Source organism: Falco peregrinus, chromosome 5 (assembly GCF_023634155.1).
Source record: "Falco peregrinus isolate bFalPer1 chromosome 5, bFalPer1.pri, whole genome shotgun sequence".
Taxonomy (NCBI): Eukaryota; Metazoa; Chordata; class Aves; order Falconiformes; family Falconidae; genus Falco; species Falco peregrinus.
Genome location: NC_073725.1, coordinates 109,730,755 through 109,747,799, shown reverse-complemented (window position 1 = coordinate 109,747,799; position 17,045 = coordinate 109,730,755). Strand labels below are relative to the sequence as shown.

Genomic DNA, 17,045 nt, shown 5'->3' with positions numbered 1-17,045 from the left:
TTCCCGCCTCGCCAACACTTCTTGTACAGCACAAAATCATGAACGCAGATACTGAAATCAGTGACACTTTTGAGGAGGACCGCAAGATTCAGGCCAAGTTTTAATTAGCTTGTTTTTGTTTGTTTGTTTTTACAGAAGCACATGACGAATTTTGCTTTTGTCTTTTAATATCAAGGAAGAAATAGGCTAGTATCCAGATGTACTACGGGTCATTATCTCAAAAAGCTCAGCTCATCTTTCCGCACAGTGCTTTCAAAGCTAGACAGACAAATTATAGCAGATAGTATCAGTACTATTCACGATGCCATATTTTGCAGGAGCTATTTATTCTTCGCTTTGTCCTTAACAATGCTTTAAACCAATTGCTGATTTGTCTGGATAATTAACATCCAAAATCCAGTTCTTCACAGATGAATTGGAGCGAGTTTGAGTACCACGGAATGCAGCTATTAATCAGCAGACAGTCCTCAACGGGTGGACAATGGCTTAAATTTCACCGCCCATTGTAGACAATGTAAATCCCAAGCTTGGAAGCAACGTAATCTATACCACCAAAGGAAGTATTAATAGTGGTATGATCAGTGAAGGACAAACAAGAAAGCAATATTTTGTCATTGAATGAAAAAATACTATTGATTCACAAAACCCAACTGCCTACATTATGTATAGCTGTGTTGAGAAACAGTACTTGGGTGAAAACCTCATTATGAGGGGACCTGGATCGTCCAGGGCTTAATAAAACCACATGAAATCTGGTATCCTTCAGCAGCTATCATTAGTCCACTCAATCCTATCACTCTAATTCTCATTACGATTGTTATTACAAGCAAACCTGTAGCAAAGGTATTTTTATCCAAAAGATACATCTGAATTCTTCCTCGGTTTCGACTTCCCTCATCAAAATTTTAACTCAAACTCAGCAGATCTGGCAGCACGGAACCCACTCTGGGCTAACACAATCCTGCAATTCGCAGCCAGTGGCCCTGTAACAACCACTAGCTAGCCCTGCTGGTGGAAAAATGTTTTAACTACTGCAGGTTCTATCTAAGATCGTCCTTTTGTTGATGGCAAACTTCTCTACTCAATGAGAATTGATGGTCACGCCTGCCACATTTCACATATTGAATATGCTTCTATTTTTTCCCCTAATTATGATTTACAGTATTATTAGGAGCAACTTTACATGTAGCAATGGGTCTGTCCATATCCATCAGAGGAATTATTCTCCCACCAGTAGATGTCTTCTTTTGGCATCACCGCTGATGCCATTTTGATAAGCTGTTGATGACATGTTAAACTTGTGTTCTTGGTCCTTACTTTCCTTTTCTCTGCTTTCCCCAGCTGAACTCCAGGCACACCATATGGGCACATGCCACAGATCATGGGAACGGGGGCAGGAGGGCAGGTGCCACTGCTTTCAGGAGGACAGCTCTTTTTGTCCATGGAACTGTGCTTTCGATCCATAAACACAACAACAATTATGCAAGGATGGAAAACACCCACTTTAAACGGAGGCTCTGCATCAGTTATTCTGAAGAATTCCTTAAAACCACAAGCAACACCATGGAAACAACATGATGTAGTGATTATTTTTTTTGTTTAAATGATGCTGAAGTCAGCAAAGAGGGCACATTATACTGTTTTTCCTCTGTTCGCTCCATTCAGTAACTGAGCCAACAGGTAAACTAATGTTGGACACCACTGTTTTAAGCGGAGAATGTGTCTGTGGAAGGCTCCCAGTATACATAACTTCATTTCTTAAACACTTCTGACATTTTTCAGTATCTTTTTCTTTAAAGTCAAGACAACTTTCTCCCCACAGGTATCCTACCCAAAGCACCCCACACGGCTGCCTGACCCCGCAGGGCTCGCCCCTCCTCTCTGGGCATCCAAGCTGGCAGCAAAAGCGTAGCCTGAAAGACTTGCACGTCGCTCTAGATTTAATTAAGTGGCTTAGAAAAAAACACATTTCACATTAATTTAATAAATAGATTCGCATACTATTTGAGAGAGCTCTTTAGTCGGTTTCCGAGTACACAAGGATGAAGAAAAACCCAAGGATTTTCCTGTTTCCCTCACCCTGCCTTAGCACAAAACCAAACATTTATCTGAACTGCTGTACTTTGGGCACACAACATAGGACAAGTGCAGGAATAAATGAGGATGTATCAGTTAGATAATTTAGCCGTCAACTCAATACTTTAGGACACCAGACTATCCGATTCTATTTCTTTTTTAAAATAATAATAGAAAAAAAGTAAATTAAATGTTGCCATCAGAATAACTTGCTCAGAACAGGCACAAGGGACTACTGCTCAGAAAATGCATCTAGTAGAAATTACTTATTTTCATGTGAAAGACAGAACAATCTTTCAAATCAAGGTTACAGATACTCTCTCAAAGCTCTTTGTTTCAAGAGCGCTAGATAGAACTACATTTAAATTTTGTGAGCACCCTGTCTCTCTCAATCGCAAAGATGTCACTATTTAATCTAACCACCAATGCCCCTGCCTTGATCTACTACGCTAAAAATCATTGCCAAACAAAATTATTATGAAAGTAGGAAGACATGAAAGTTCCATTGTACGTAGCAAGGCATATGCTATCCATTCTTACCTCAAAGTTTAAAAAGACATGTAATTCCACCTCTGTGGAAATATAAGAAACCATGAAAAAATACCATATTAATGGGAACGTTTGTCTGTCTTCCCCTGACATTTTAAAGTTATGTTTCTAATGAATGCAGGGGGTGTGGGGCTACTCAGGGTTTGTACCTATACTACATTTTGCTTTCATTTCCTATGAGCATTGATGATAATAGCATAGTTTGAGCAATTCTCAACAACGCCAAGCAAAGAACCCAACTGATTCCAAGATACAGACAATCCTCGCCTTGAAGCAGACAAGAAACTAACAAGATACACCAAGTCCAGTGATAAGAAAAAAAAATTAATTACTGAGAGTTATTTTCACTGAATGACAATTTACAAATCACAGCATCATGAGCAAAGGCATGAAAGAAACCTATTTCCAGAACCAAATCTTACCCTTTCGGACACGTGGCTGATTTTTTGCTACAGCAGCAAGTGTTCCAGCATCCCTTACTCATTCCCACACTGCTTTTCCCATGTAAATACAGACACTAGCCATAAAAGAACTCCTACTAACACAGCATTTTCAGTGAGCTTTATTCAGTGGATTCCTCTCCAAACCAGAGACCCAGCCCTCTCACCACACACACAATTAATACAATTTGATGCTAATCCAACTTCCTTTCTTTTCCAGCCATATTAGCATGGCTGTGCCTGGATGAACGTGTCACCGAGAAGAACCGCTTCACCCATGTACAGCAGCCGGCAAGCACCATTCGACCCGGCTTCCACGCTGCGTCTGGCTCAGAGGCAGAGAGAGGACAGACCAGACCAGACCGAACTCTTGCAGACCTTACCCGGGATGCTAAATTAAAGTTTTTCAATCCTGAACGTGGACATGGCTGGAGGCATGAGCAATCCCATGGATTTCAGGGGGGCTGCTCACAGCCACAACACATACCATGCAAACACTCACCCGGCGGTTTGCAGGACAGAGCCCTGCAGAAAGTCAGGAAGACACTGAATTTTGTAAGCATTGCTTCAGAAAAGGCAACAAATTACCCATGTTTAATCTTCAAAACATCTACAATTACTAGGAAGACAACTCCAGCTAGGGCTGTTTGACATGACGAAAGACACAAGTAATGGATCTAGAAAGCCCATGTAGACACACACTGCACACCTAACCTCTTGCAAAGCAACAGAAACGCAGCTAAGCACACAAACACAACAGAAAGCACAACTAGAAACTCTGAATCTAGCGTTAATATTAGAGAAGAGATTTTCCAGTCTCTCTGTTAGCAACATAAACCCCACCAGCTGCCAGTAATGTTCAGTCTTTCTCCAGTGCCTCAGTCTTCTACAACCTAACTACTCACCGATTAGTACTTCTGTGCATTTGACTCTTTACAGGCTCAGTCCTGAAGCCTCTGTGTATTTCTCTGTCCAGGATGCTCAGAGGGAACACAAGAGCCCTGGGCAGCTCCTTTGGAAGGGTTACGCAGCACCTCACAGCATCAGCCCAGGAGCTCCATTAGCCCTCTGTGTGTCCTATTCATTTCCATGCTGGCATACCAAGTTAAAGGCATTTTGCTTCTCTCAGCGATGTTTCCAGAAAAGGCCATTCTAGCAAACCAGCTCAAGCATCCAACAGCAGAAGAAATGGTATATCCCGTGCTACAGGACACGAGTTAACACAGGTGCAAGACACAGACGGTGGGACTAACGGTGCAGTTTTACACCACACTTCTGCCGAAGGCGTCCTCCTGCCCTGCTCCCTCAGGCACTGCCCTGGTCTTGGTTAGAAGGTTTTTGTCCGGTCAATAAACTGACTCAACGATGAACTGATTCAGCAACTCAGCTGGCCAGTAAGCAGAAGCACTGCATCTCAATTATTTTTGTCTAATGGCATGGAAAAAAAAAAAAAAAAATAGAAACCTCTTGTTCTGCAACAAAATACTTTCACTGGGAATGAGCAGTATTGAAAGTATCATCCAACATCGCTACTTTTATTTCTTCTTAAAAACCAACTCACCTTTACAAGCGAAATAAACAGTTTCATCTTCCCACCTTCTCAGACCACAGTATTTTGGCCAGTCATTCAATTAATTTAACCCAAGTTAAAACCAGTTCATCTTTAATAACTAAAGAGGTTGAGACCTTTAGCTTTTTCGGGGAAGTGTTTTTTCAAGACCTCTATCATTTTTGTGGCAAGGTTTTTTTAATGCCACATCTGCATTTATAGGGGAAATGAAACTTCAACTGATCCCATGCTTAAGTGAAAATGTTCAATTTTGGTTTCCTGTTGGAACTTGTAAATACAGAAAGCTGGTGGGGTTTTGGTTGGGTTTGTTTCTTTTTTTGGAGGGGGGGCAGGCAAAGAACAACAACTCTATAAAAACAAGCTTTAACAATGAATTGTGCATGTAGCAACTATGGTGATTCTTCACTTTTTTGGAGGGGCTGGGGGAAGAGGCCTACCCTAGAAGCTGGAAAGGGTTTTTGGACCTTGGATGCAGTTCTTCATGGCAGTCTGTATGACAGCACTCCCCATGTGCTGCAAAAGAGCAAGAAGAAGGATTATACTGCAGGCTAGCACCAGCCTCTGACACAGCGCAACCCCAGGCTGTTTCTAATAAAATACTGCAAATTAATAGGATCCTATTCTGTAGGACTGAAATTAAGTCTCTCCTTTCCCCGTTTAGAAATGGAAAAAATTATTAGAAAAAAAACCAGACACAAATGCCTTGATTTCAGGTGAGTGTCAGTGAGCTCTTAAAGCACCACTGTTAACACCAATCAGATGGAGTAAAAAGCGTAATTTCAATCTCCAGGACCCTTAAGCATCAAGAATGTTACAATGCCACCTTCATTCTCGGTATGTTCTATCCCCATTGGGTCTTCATACATCTACAGGGATTTCCTTTGGTTTGGATTTCCTTACAGAAGACCTTGGGAATAAGAGAGATTTTGTTTTGTTGTGGTTGGGTGTTTGTGTTTGTTTTTTGTTTTTTTTTTCTTGGGGGGTGGGGATGGGGTTGGTTTAGGTTTGTTTTGTGGGTGTTTTTTTTTTTTTTTAACTACTCCAGAATCCATGACTTTCCAGTTTTTGCCTCTAGCATTTACGGTATGTTTCCTACCTTTAAGGATCTTGAAAGCAAAGTACGTAACCACAAAAATCTATATAACCTAACTCCATCCGACTCTTGCTCTTACTTGCTGTTCTCATCACTGATGTATCTCATTGTTTTGAATCTCTGGCTCAAATGAAGTTGTTTTTTTCAGGTAGCCAAGATGAATTTCCAAAAGGACTGCATTTTCTGCACAGTTCCTACACTCAAAATGATAGCATCAGGTAATGGAGAAGGGGAAACAGGCTGTGTTACGCAGACATGCAGTTCTTCAAAGGACATGATCCTATCCAGCAGCAGGTAATTCCTGTTAAACACTGCTTGGAACCTCAGCCCCCAGCACGTGACAGAACCCAACACTTTTCCAAATTAAAGAAAGTAATTATATTATTCACGTGGCAGCAAGTAAAACATCAGGTTGATGGGAGTGGACAGGAAAACATCCAGATCTTCACTTTCTCATGCCAAGCATGCAGGGTATTAAGACAAAGACAAAAGTCACCGTCATGCTGTATTTACTTTCCAATTGCCTCTATATTGAAATCTGCTTACAACCCTGCCACAAGGGCAAGTAAATCCGTATGTTCTCTGAAAATGTCACAGAACTACACTTCTCCAGGTTTACATAGGCACAGGTGACAACTGCAATGATTTTCACTTCCATTTACCCAAATTACAGTGGTTTTTTTCCATCAAGAAGTATGATGATAACTTGTAAGTATATAATTACCCTTCTCTGCTGACACTGAAATGTCACCTCCACAGAACACCTACTACTACTCATTTTTCCTCTAGATTCACTATAAATTACACAGGTTGCTGCTACAAGTGTGAAATAAACACCTTCCCTCCTCCCATCCTATAAACTCTGCCAAGAGGAGGTGCAAGATGACACTAGGGAGAGATCTCCAGGTAAGACACCTGCTTCCCGAAGTAAATGCTCACCTAGAAGATTCCTGAGTTGGGTTGCCCCAAAGCACGAACCACAAAGTAAGCACCCAAGTGTAACTCCACGCACCTGCCTGCAGCTGTGGGAGTGGAGACTAGCAGCCCGATGCTCTCCCACCACCACTCCCCAACAAAGCCTCCTAACCTCTGTGCTGCAGCCGCTGCCTTTCTTGCACGCCCTCTCTAACCTGGTCTGTCAATCCCTTCTGACCAGTGCCAACACTTCATAAGAGCTTGAAGCACCTTGTACAGTCTAACCCTTGGCAGGCTGGTAAAATCTGTGAGTGGTGAAACTTGAGTGCCTCAGACCAAGAGGGGAACTGAAGACAAATCTTGCTCCACCCTGGGCAGCACATCTTTAGTGAGTCCCAACAAGTGGGAAGGAACAGCTAGCACATCTTGCAAAAGCCTCTACCCTCTTTCCACCTGGGAGGTACATTCAGCATCCCTTAGCAAAGAAGGGTGTTTGTTTCTTGACCGCAATCAAGACTTTTTTTCTTGCCATCTCCGAGCTGGTCCCAAACTCCAGCCATGCCTGAACGAAGATGCTCTTACACCTCAGCTTGTGCATAACTTCCAAAAGTCCCCAGGCTCCACATCCCACAGGGCAATTCCACGAGAACGTGGGAGGCCCCAGGACCAAGCAAGAGCTCAGCAGAAGTTTTCAGGGCTGCAACCCCAGAATCGCAGGAACGGCAGACCCTCAACTCCGGCTGGAGGTGCTCGTGTCCTTGTTTAGATCCCACTTTAGCTGAACAGCAAATTATATACGTGGGACTATGCTTAATCAAGACAACCCTGCAAACATAATTTACTTTAAGAGCTAGATATCATTAAAAGTCCTGTACCAACAGAAGCCCGAAGCCCTAAGGTACTCCCTCAAAAATCTCAGAGAAGGCATAAATAAATATTTAGAAAACAACAAAACAGAGAAGGGGTGGAGAGAAAATCTGACCCAGGTCCCCCTGTTGTCATGGTGACTTCCAGCCATTATGTACTCAGGCACATTTAGAAGAAAGCTACATTTTCACCCCTCCCCAGCCAAATAATGCCATGAAGGAAACCCAAAAATCCTGACAGCTTGTCACAAGCCAAGCAAACGGCAATCCGACCCTTTGATCAGGCAGCACTCCTGAAATATTTTAATCGATACTATTGCTGCACTGTGATTCACGTACTCAAGACAACACGGAAACAGACATAAGCAGAAAATTCAAAATAATAATCTGCCCAATTAATTGATGATAGAAGATGAGGATACCGTTTGAAATATTTCTGACCATGCTTACATCAGACAGGTTTCTGCTTTCAGAATAATTGAAAAAATAATTACTTACATCATTTCATTCTTCCCCGTTTGCAGATACTGTCTGCATGCAGTTGGTTTTCTTTCACCAAGTACTACCAGTTCCACATGTTACTCTTATCACACATAGCAATCAAATAGCCTTAGCCTGCTCAAATATAATAAAATCCTCTCAACATCTACACGCAAATGCTGCATAAATAGGGATTTTAGAAAGCATGCACCACAGAGATCATAAAATCAATCCAGCTCATTACAGCAAGAAACACAGCAAACGCTTTACTACCAGCTTTTAAATTGCTCACACAGAGCACACACTGCGGACTGCTAAACATCCCCACTTCTGCACCAATAAAAGGCAAACGCATAACACAGTCAAAGAGGAGGCATCTGCTAAGACACCATTTCCTAAACGATACCTGAAAAGACATTAAAGACTCCATGAGAAAGCAAGATTTGCAACAGATCACAGCATGCAAGCTTACCAGTGCCTCGCCAGCACAGCCTGGCCAGCCATCTGCCCCGTTCCCCCCCGCCACAAAGCCGTTGCAGGAAATTGCCGCATTCGCTTCACAGAAGGGTAATTCTGATAACCCCCACCCTCCAAGTTAATCAATTAATGAAGCAAGACTGGTTTTTTCCTTACTAAGCAATGTACGGACACTAGGTCACTTCAAGGTTGCCTGTTCTTTCCTGCTGTAGGGCCTCCCAAATAACAACTGCCCATCCAAATTCAGCCTTTTTTTTTTTTTTTATATATTCATTCAAAGCTGTAGGAATACACTCAGCCCTTGACAATGCCAGCTTGCATGATGAAAGAGCAAAAGTAGTTTTGAGGCTGCAGAATGCCTTCCTCAGGTTACCATGGAAATAAATGTGGGAAGAGGAGGGGGCTTCGCTGATGGTAATGCTGCTACTCAGCGGAGATGCTTTAAAGCCAGGCTGCACAGGACTGTACGCCCAGAGAAGAAAACGGGATTTACTACTACCACTGTTGTTTTACCTGCACTTACTTTCATTTTCACCAAATTTTGTATAGTTGAAAAGCATGAAACTTCTCTGGGACGCTGGGGGAACGCTGAAACAAGTGAGGTATAAGAGCCCTCCAAAGAGGAGCTGGAGAGCTGGAACTTTATTTACATATTTGAATTTGCACAGATGGGAATTAATGCTCGATTGCAATTAACAGTAGGTTGACAAGGATGAACCTGTTGCAGAGCTGAGGCTGTAGCAAGGATGACTAGTTTCAGGAAGGCTTGATAAGGTGCATCAGCCTATCATTAAAACGCAGGGTAGCATTGCTGTTACAGACAATTATCACGCACAGTATGAAACAGATCCCCTCAATGACTTTGCTGCCATTTGTAGAACTGAAGAAAGCCCATCAGCAGAAGCAGCGTGGGCACTGACACACACTGCTCCACGGCTGCTCCTCTGGCGAGACCCTGACTTCACACCAGTGCTGTCCTCCCCCTCCCTGGGTCTTGCCAGAGTTCCCATTAAAAGTCAACAAAAATAATCCATGGTAGGTTGAAGCCGGCAAAAGAATCCCATTGAGGATGGCCAACAACATTTCATCAAACCAATCCAATTAAATTTCATACAAATTTAATTTTTATCAATACAAGGGCTGCTAGGTACAGCAACATTAATGTGATGTTCCTGACCAAAGGACAATACTCTGTCCAGTATTTGCCACAAAGCCACAGCAACGTCCACCGACATCAGTTTACCATTAACTTTACTGATGTATTGACATTTTGCATGTGATGAAAGTCCCCACACACTCTCTCTGAACACACTGGAATTGCTAAAGGTGTTTTAACAATAGTTATTAAGTAGAGAGCTCCACCTTGGCACATAGCACTCCTCAGCTGCCCTGCAGAGGACACCAAGAAGCCAACAGACCGCGCTGGGTTTGCAGGCACAGCACTACAGGCAATCCACTCGGAATTCCGTATGCTCACCTAGCATTTCCAGCAGGCTCGTTTTAAAAGTTAAGGAGAGAGAAGGGAACTGAGCTGTGGGCCGTACAGAAGGACACACGCGGAATAAAGCCGAGGTGAAGACACTGTGAGAGCAGTTACAAGCCAGCTGGGCACAGGCTGGAAGGACCCGTCAGGCTGCAGCCTCTGCAGAGACAGTGGTGGCTGCTCCAGCAGCAGCTGCCTTCACCCTGCAGCACCCGCCTCACCCCCCCGGTCCCATGTGGCGGAAAAGGAGACACCACTGGGGTCCCAGTGCTCCTAAAGAGGTGGCTGACATCTCCCACCCACGCAGGGCCAGGGTAGAACTGGTGGGAGAAACAGTGTAAACCAGGTTCCTTTCTGACCTCTCTCACTGCAGCAATTTCTGCCTTAGTTTGGAGCTGACAACACGCAGCTTGTGCAAGAGCATCTTTTCTTTGAGAAAAGGGGGAATGGGGGTAGGGGTGGGAAGAGTATGAAAAAATGTTTTCCTCAACAACATCTCACAGCACGAAGATGAAGTAATACTGTATTTATACATATACCGTCCCTAGAAGACATACTGCTGGAGTGGAGAAACCCCAGAGAGAAGGCAGACCATCTTTCCGCGAAGCGGAGAGCAAACAGCCTAATCCACATATTTCTACCCATTTTTCCAAAAAGGATTTCAACACTTCTTTACTAGGCCACAAATGAAAAAGCCTAATACAAATAAAATGCAAATCTTACTTATTTCGTGACAGCACAATGAAAATCAGTTTTGCTGATTGCACGGGACCCACAGCACACAGCGCGTGATTCTCCATGCTTTCCTGCGCCCCCACCAACAGTCTTTATAACCACTAATAGCAAAGTTTCACTCAAAGCAAAATCCCAGTTCCTACACAAACTCAAGGAAGAGCAGAATGAAATCTGCCAACGCATACACAGCAAAAAAGCACCATAAAACACCAGCTGCTGCAAACAAGCAATGGGGCAGGGCTAAGAAGGTTTAAAAATCCAAACAGCCAGAAACCAGAGCGGCCCACCTGGAGCCAAAAGCCAGGCAGCAGCCCTGCAGGGCTCAGCTAGCCCAGCCCGGCACAGTGCTGGCCGTATGCCCTTACACCAGCGCCAGCTTTCCACTGTGCCCCTCACAGCCCCAGCAGGCACCGACCAGTGCAGCATGGGGCTGGGCTGGAACAACTCCCGTGCCCACTGCCCAGCTGGCTGCTGTCAACCTGATGGTCTTGCCCACTTGTCTCCTCCTCTCTCGGGACCTGTCTATCTGGCTGAGGAATTGTAGAAAAAAGAAAAAAAAAAATATTCCAGAGCTCTTTACCCCTTTTATCAACCTGCTCTGAAGTGAGCCCGTAGTCTCAAGAGCAATGAGGGACACGGCAGCACAATGCATAAACCTCACTTCCTCAGGAAACCAGATTAAAAAGCCACTGTTGACTACCAAGGAAGCTCAGCAAGATCAGGGGAATTCACATGGGAGCAGCTCAGACGTATCACCCTCTTCTTTAAAAGGCAGCCCACCAGGGAGAGACTAAGGTAATAAATGAGGCACAGTAGAAGGCCAAGAAATCGCAGGAATAGCATATATTGATTCTCAAAAGTCAAAGAATATACATATTTCTATATGGCTATAAAAATCACACATATCCAGGTATGTCTGGAAAGGATAGCCAGGAGGTTTCTTCAAAGGCTCCCTGAACAAATAAAAAATCATCACTGTTCTTGGCTTCCAAACACTGAAACAGCAACAGACTCTTACCAGCCATTCCTGTGATGGAGTGGCTAATACCACTGTGCTCGAGGAAAGTAACATACATATCATACCATGTCTCCTAGTAACAAGGCAAGATATCAGATGTGCAAAGCCGATGCGAAAAAAGAACAACTTTAATCTTTTATCGAGAAAGAATAAATGGAACAAAAGTGACAAGTGAATGGCTATTTATTACTATGTGATCCTCCTGTAATCTTCTTAAGCTTTTTACTAGGATTGTTCACAAGCAAAGAAGAAAAGAATTAATCTCTTATTTGCTGGTAGCTTTTAGATTATCAATAACCTCTTGCTGGAAGAAAAAAATAGAGATATAATTTAAAAAAAAAAAAAAACAAATGCCATTATTAAGGATAAACTAACGCTTCAAATCATGTACACAGCAAAACAGGGAACAAGGAGATACCTGTTATGTGTTTATCCTTTATTTAATACTCTGACAACTACATTCACCTGTGAATGAAACAAAGGAAGACACTGTCAGCTTGCTGAACTCCAACACTACATATCTGGCTGATATAAACACCTGATATATACTTGAATTGCTGTGTATTAATAGTATCAGTAGTTGCATGCAGCAAAAATCACAAAAAAACCCAGAAGATGCAACTAATCACTCAAGCCATTATGCAAAAGAACTATTTTTTTTAATGTCGTCGTAAATTTAAATACCTAACAAAAAATTTACAATTATTAATTTGGCAGAGAGCTACACAAGAACACTTTGTGAATATATTACAGCTTCCTGATAAAACAACTAGGAGCAAACCAGTACACCAGCTCAGGAAAATGAAGATTTATAGAAGTATCTGTTATATATGAGGATGGCCTGTGGTTTGCAATATGTATTTTTATAATTTTCTCCCGCACAGTGCTGACTGTGTGGGTAGACAGACAACCCAGGATGCTTCTTGTGAGTTATACAGGTTTTCTACATATTCTAACCTCATCCAAGCCACTAGAAAGGAAGCTGAAGTGATTTTTTAAAAAAAGGTGCCTTTTCACAAGGCTCCTTAAGTTTTCAACATTTTAAAACCCATCTCTGCTGATAGCCAGCATTTCCTTCTCATACAACAGCAGAAAAATTCCTCATATGCACTTACAGATGCTTCCCTAAGAACAAAGGCTGGTTTAAAATGTCAATAAAAAAATTATGGAACAGTGTTTATCAATTTAAGTTTTGTTTTCCCCTGAATCTGCAATTACTGCAGAGGCACTGCAACTTGAAGGCATGATTGTTCCAATCCACTTGGAGTTTCCTTGGACGCATTAAGCCATCAATGGGGTTTTAGCACTGTTTAGGTGCAAGGTAGATTTTTGAAAACCAAATAAATTTTAAGAAAATGGAACTAGCCTCTCTGTCAGTCACCTCTGCTGTCAAAACACATTCCTTTGAGGACTGAACATCTTTGCTTTATTATGCTTAAACAAACTAAACAGAAAATTTTGCCTTCTTCAGATGAATTTCTGGAACTCGTTTAGACACTGCCCCCTAAGATACTGCAGGAAAAAGAAAGAGAGAGGTTTAAATCACTTGCAGGGTGCAACTGGTGTCAAAAGAATGTTAAACACCCAAATAACTTCAGCCACTTAAGTCTGCTAATTCTTCTAAAATGAAAAAATCATTTAGCAACAAAACTAGAAAAATGGGTCTTTATATAAGAGATTTTTGATACCGTTTCATACCACGCATTCAATAAGGGTATTAAATTTCATTGTACTAGTAAAGACATTATTATCATCATCATCAACAACAGGCAGTGTTGATAAGCAACCTAAGCAGCAAACACTTGGCCTGCAAGTCTCTGGAGCATCCAGAGCACCCTAGTCTGGAAACACGTCAGGGGAATGTCTGAAGAAAACCAAGAACTGAGCCTGCGAGAAGTGGGGAAAGGAGGTTAGTCCTGGAAGCACAATTCAATGAAATCTGTCAGAAACAAATAGGAAAGGTGTGAAGTGCCTTTTTCCATTCTCATTTTATTTCCACGGTCAGTATATGCTTTGAAAGCAAGTAGAAATTACTTTGATGGAGTCACTGATGTGAACTTTACAATTTCTTCCAAAACATTTACAAAAGAGGAACAAAACTGGAAAGCAGAAACAATAAAATGACATGCATATTTATTCACAGTTGACTCTGCAATTTCCAGTTTGGTTTTTATCAGGACAAACCCCCATGGTCTCATTTCCTCCAGTTTCCAGTGAAACTCATTATTAAAACACAGAGTTTTAAATAGACCATGACTTCACACAAAAAACAAAGATAGCCTTTGTACAAGGGGAACCGCAGTTGTGTACTTTGAACGGTGCGTAACATTGAACAGCCTTAGCAAGAGCACAAGCCAGGCCAACTCTTTTTAAATTTTTTATATACATAATTTTTGATTTTATATATACATACACATGCTCTCACATATTTTTTATATATATATACATATATACACACCTTGACAATCATTCCCTGTAATAACCACAAACTCACAAAGAGGTAGTTTGCTGCTGTTACAGTAATTTTTCATGATTAATTTTATGCATCATCCCTTTAAGAGCAATAGAAATAAAAACTTATTCACAACACATCAACGAACAATTTTCTTTCAAAAACTCCAATCTCTGCAGCCAATGTGTGAGAGCAGCACATGGTTAGTGCTCAGGTCTGTCAAGCTCTGGTATCACCCTCGTACTAGAAAAAAGTCCAGAAGTAAAGACAGGCTGAAAAATGGTCACATTCGCTTATTTTGCCAAGTAAGGAGAGAGGCACTTAATCCATGGACCCTTCCCAAAACAGCTCATGGGGCAAACTGCAAGCAGACACCTTCAGTAGAGGCTGCATTTTCTACATCTGCTTTTATTCATCCTCCTCCCAAATCCCAGACAGTCAGTCTTGCCGGATCTCATGGGCATATCATCCTCTCTACACACAAAAAAGAACAGCCCATGACCACCAAAACACAGAGGGGGTCTCCACAGGGGTACACTAGTGGTTATGGTCTCCTCCACTCAGCACTAATTTGAGTGCAGAAGGATGTGGGGATGGGGGGGAAGGGAAGGGGCAGTGAAGAGAATGAACCTCTGCAATTAGCTGAACGTGTGTATATGCATGATGCAGGTAACCCATCGTCTGCATTTCTGTGGATTCCACACATTTTTTGGAATACCTGAGGTGTGGAACGCCAGCCTTTGCTCTTGGTGATAGCGCCCTGAGTGCAGCTTGTTTGACCAGTGCCTAGTTTTAATTTTATTATGACTGCAAAAGTACCTAAAAATCCCAAAGGAAAGCAGAGCCCAGCCAGATAGGCATTGTACAAATACTTACTAAAATCAGTCTTTGTTCACAGTCTAAACAAAGAATGCTTGAAAATGAAAGAAAAGGAAAGGGAAAAAAAGGAAAGTGTTGCCAAGGTTTCACAGCAGGAACCGAACTGGAGCATGGACTCCTGGTCAGTGGTTGTCCTACCCAGCTCCCATGACAAGAGCTGCCTCCCCCTCTGGCACCAGCTATTAAACTAGCAGCATCATTTCAGGAAAAAAAAAAAAAGAAGAAAAAAAGTAAATGGGAGCCTTTATTTTCCCACTCCCCGAAGTAAATAAATAAAGTACATGTATTCTTGATGCACACAACTCCTCACTGGCACATGGGAAAAGCAGGCAAATTCTTATGGGAATCCCCTGCTCAAACACTGGCAGAACATCACCGGTGCTACAGAAAGCAAATTTGTACATTAGTCACAGTCCAATGCAAAAAGCATATGCAACTGTGCAGAAAAAAAAACCCCAAACCATAAAGGAACATGCAGGGAATAGACACCATGCAAAGAAGTTAGCACCGTAACAGCATTTCATGCAAGAAGTGGCAAAAAGAACACTATTCTACCATATGGATTCATTTGCACTAAGCAGTAAGTGTATTTGCAAATAAATAATTTCCTGAAAAGATTTAAATCAGTGCTTCCAAGCAAAACTTCACGTCTTTCAAAGAACGTGCTTCCTCTTCATGACGCACTGAAGCAGAGTCATTGGCAGCCACCATTACAAGGTTTAATGTTTGAAAGGTCTTGTCCTCCACTAGTGGAAGAGCACTGGATTTACTTTCACAACTCTATTAAATATTGCTTTTAAAGGTATCCATTGGCAGATGGAAACAGGCAGGTGGACTCATACATAGATTTATATCAAAGTAATATCATACAGAACAGAAACCTTATTTTTATAAGGATCTATATGTAAATACGTGATGGTCTAAGGAGAGGCCAATTCTCACCCACATGCTAAAACACAGCAAGCTTAACCAAAGAAATTGAAAGGCTTAATTCAATGAATTTCATTGAATTCACAGCTATTTTCCCATGAGTAAAGGTGACAGAACCCCGCAATATGAGAGTCTTCTCCCCTGCGCTGGTTTCAGGCTCAGTGCAAGTATCCCCCACTGGCACAGGCAGATCATGACACTGCTTTCCTCTAAATACCCAACTGGACCCAGAGGTCTTCTGCTTTCTCTTACTCCGTTTTCAAATGGATTCAGAAACACCAAAAATGGTGTTAGACAAATTACTCCGTGGAAATTTGCACAGTAACAAAGAGACCATGATTATATTAGCAATTTTAGTATGGACTATTACTCCTGATTTATGAAAAAGGCTTTTGCATTCAAAGCTTTATTCTGCAGCTTTTGCAATTATCTGCACATGTGTATGCTTTCATGTAAAACAAAGCAAAGGTCTTTTTTTAATTTTCCCCTTCATTTTATCCTTTGCTGTAAAGAGAAAGGTTACAATTCACTCAATTGCTCATTTCTCTACCATGCTTAAGAGCCACAAATGACCTAGTTTCCCTGCCAGGAACCAGCAGCAGCACACTTGCCTGGCATGGCAAATCAGTGCATCTTGCTACACCAAGGGAAAAGTTGAAACTGTATCGATACAAATTAAAAAAAGCCAACAAAACAACAACAGACAACTGGGCATTCCTACTAATTTCTGTATTGCACCCATCAAAAACCAGTGGCTATACAAGGATCTGTAAAATTACAACCAACTCAAGCCTGTTGTTTCTAGAGCCTTCATCTTGGATTCTGGAATGTGTTCAATCATAATTAATCAGGCTTAATGATAATCTTATTACACAAAAGACTTTTAAAAAAATTATAATCCCAAAGCACTTTATGAAGTAACATTTCTATTGACATGGAATAATATATCAATTACAGAAATTCAATTACCTCCCAGCTGAGATTTAGCAGGTTTTTCTTAAGGGAACCAGATAAAGAAAAACAAATCAATGGATTTGTTTCTTTGATTTTTGCCAGCTGCTGTTTTGCAGTATCCTTATGGG

The 17,045-nt window shown here is 41.8% G+C and overlaps 1 protein-coding gene across 5 annotated transcripts in view; it reads right to left on the bottom strand.

Moving 5' to 3' along the window:
• The window catches only part of FGD3 (FYVE, RhoGEF and PH domain containing 3), a 111,694-nt gene that overhangs the window by 72,277 nt on the left and 22,372 nt on the right, over positions 1-17,045 (bottom strand). The window contains exon 1 of one of the 5 annotated variants that reach the window (XM_027782640.2): positions 8,462-8,479. The exons of 2 other annotated variants lie outside the window; for them this stretch is intronic. The gene's annotated coding sequence lies outside the window, so the exon portion shown is untranslated. Of the gene's footprint in view, positions 1-3,970; positions 4,355-8,007; positions 8,027-8,461; positions 8,480-17,045 lie in introns of those variants that run through there. 2 more of the 5 variants (XM_027782639.2, XM_027782638.2) reach the window with 2 other exon arrangements.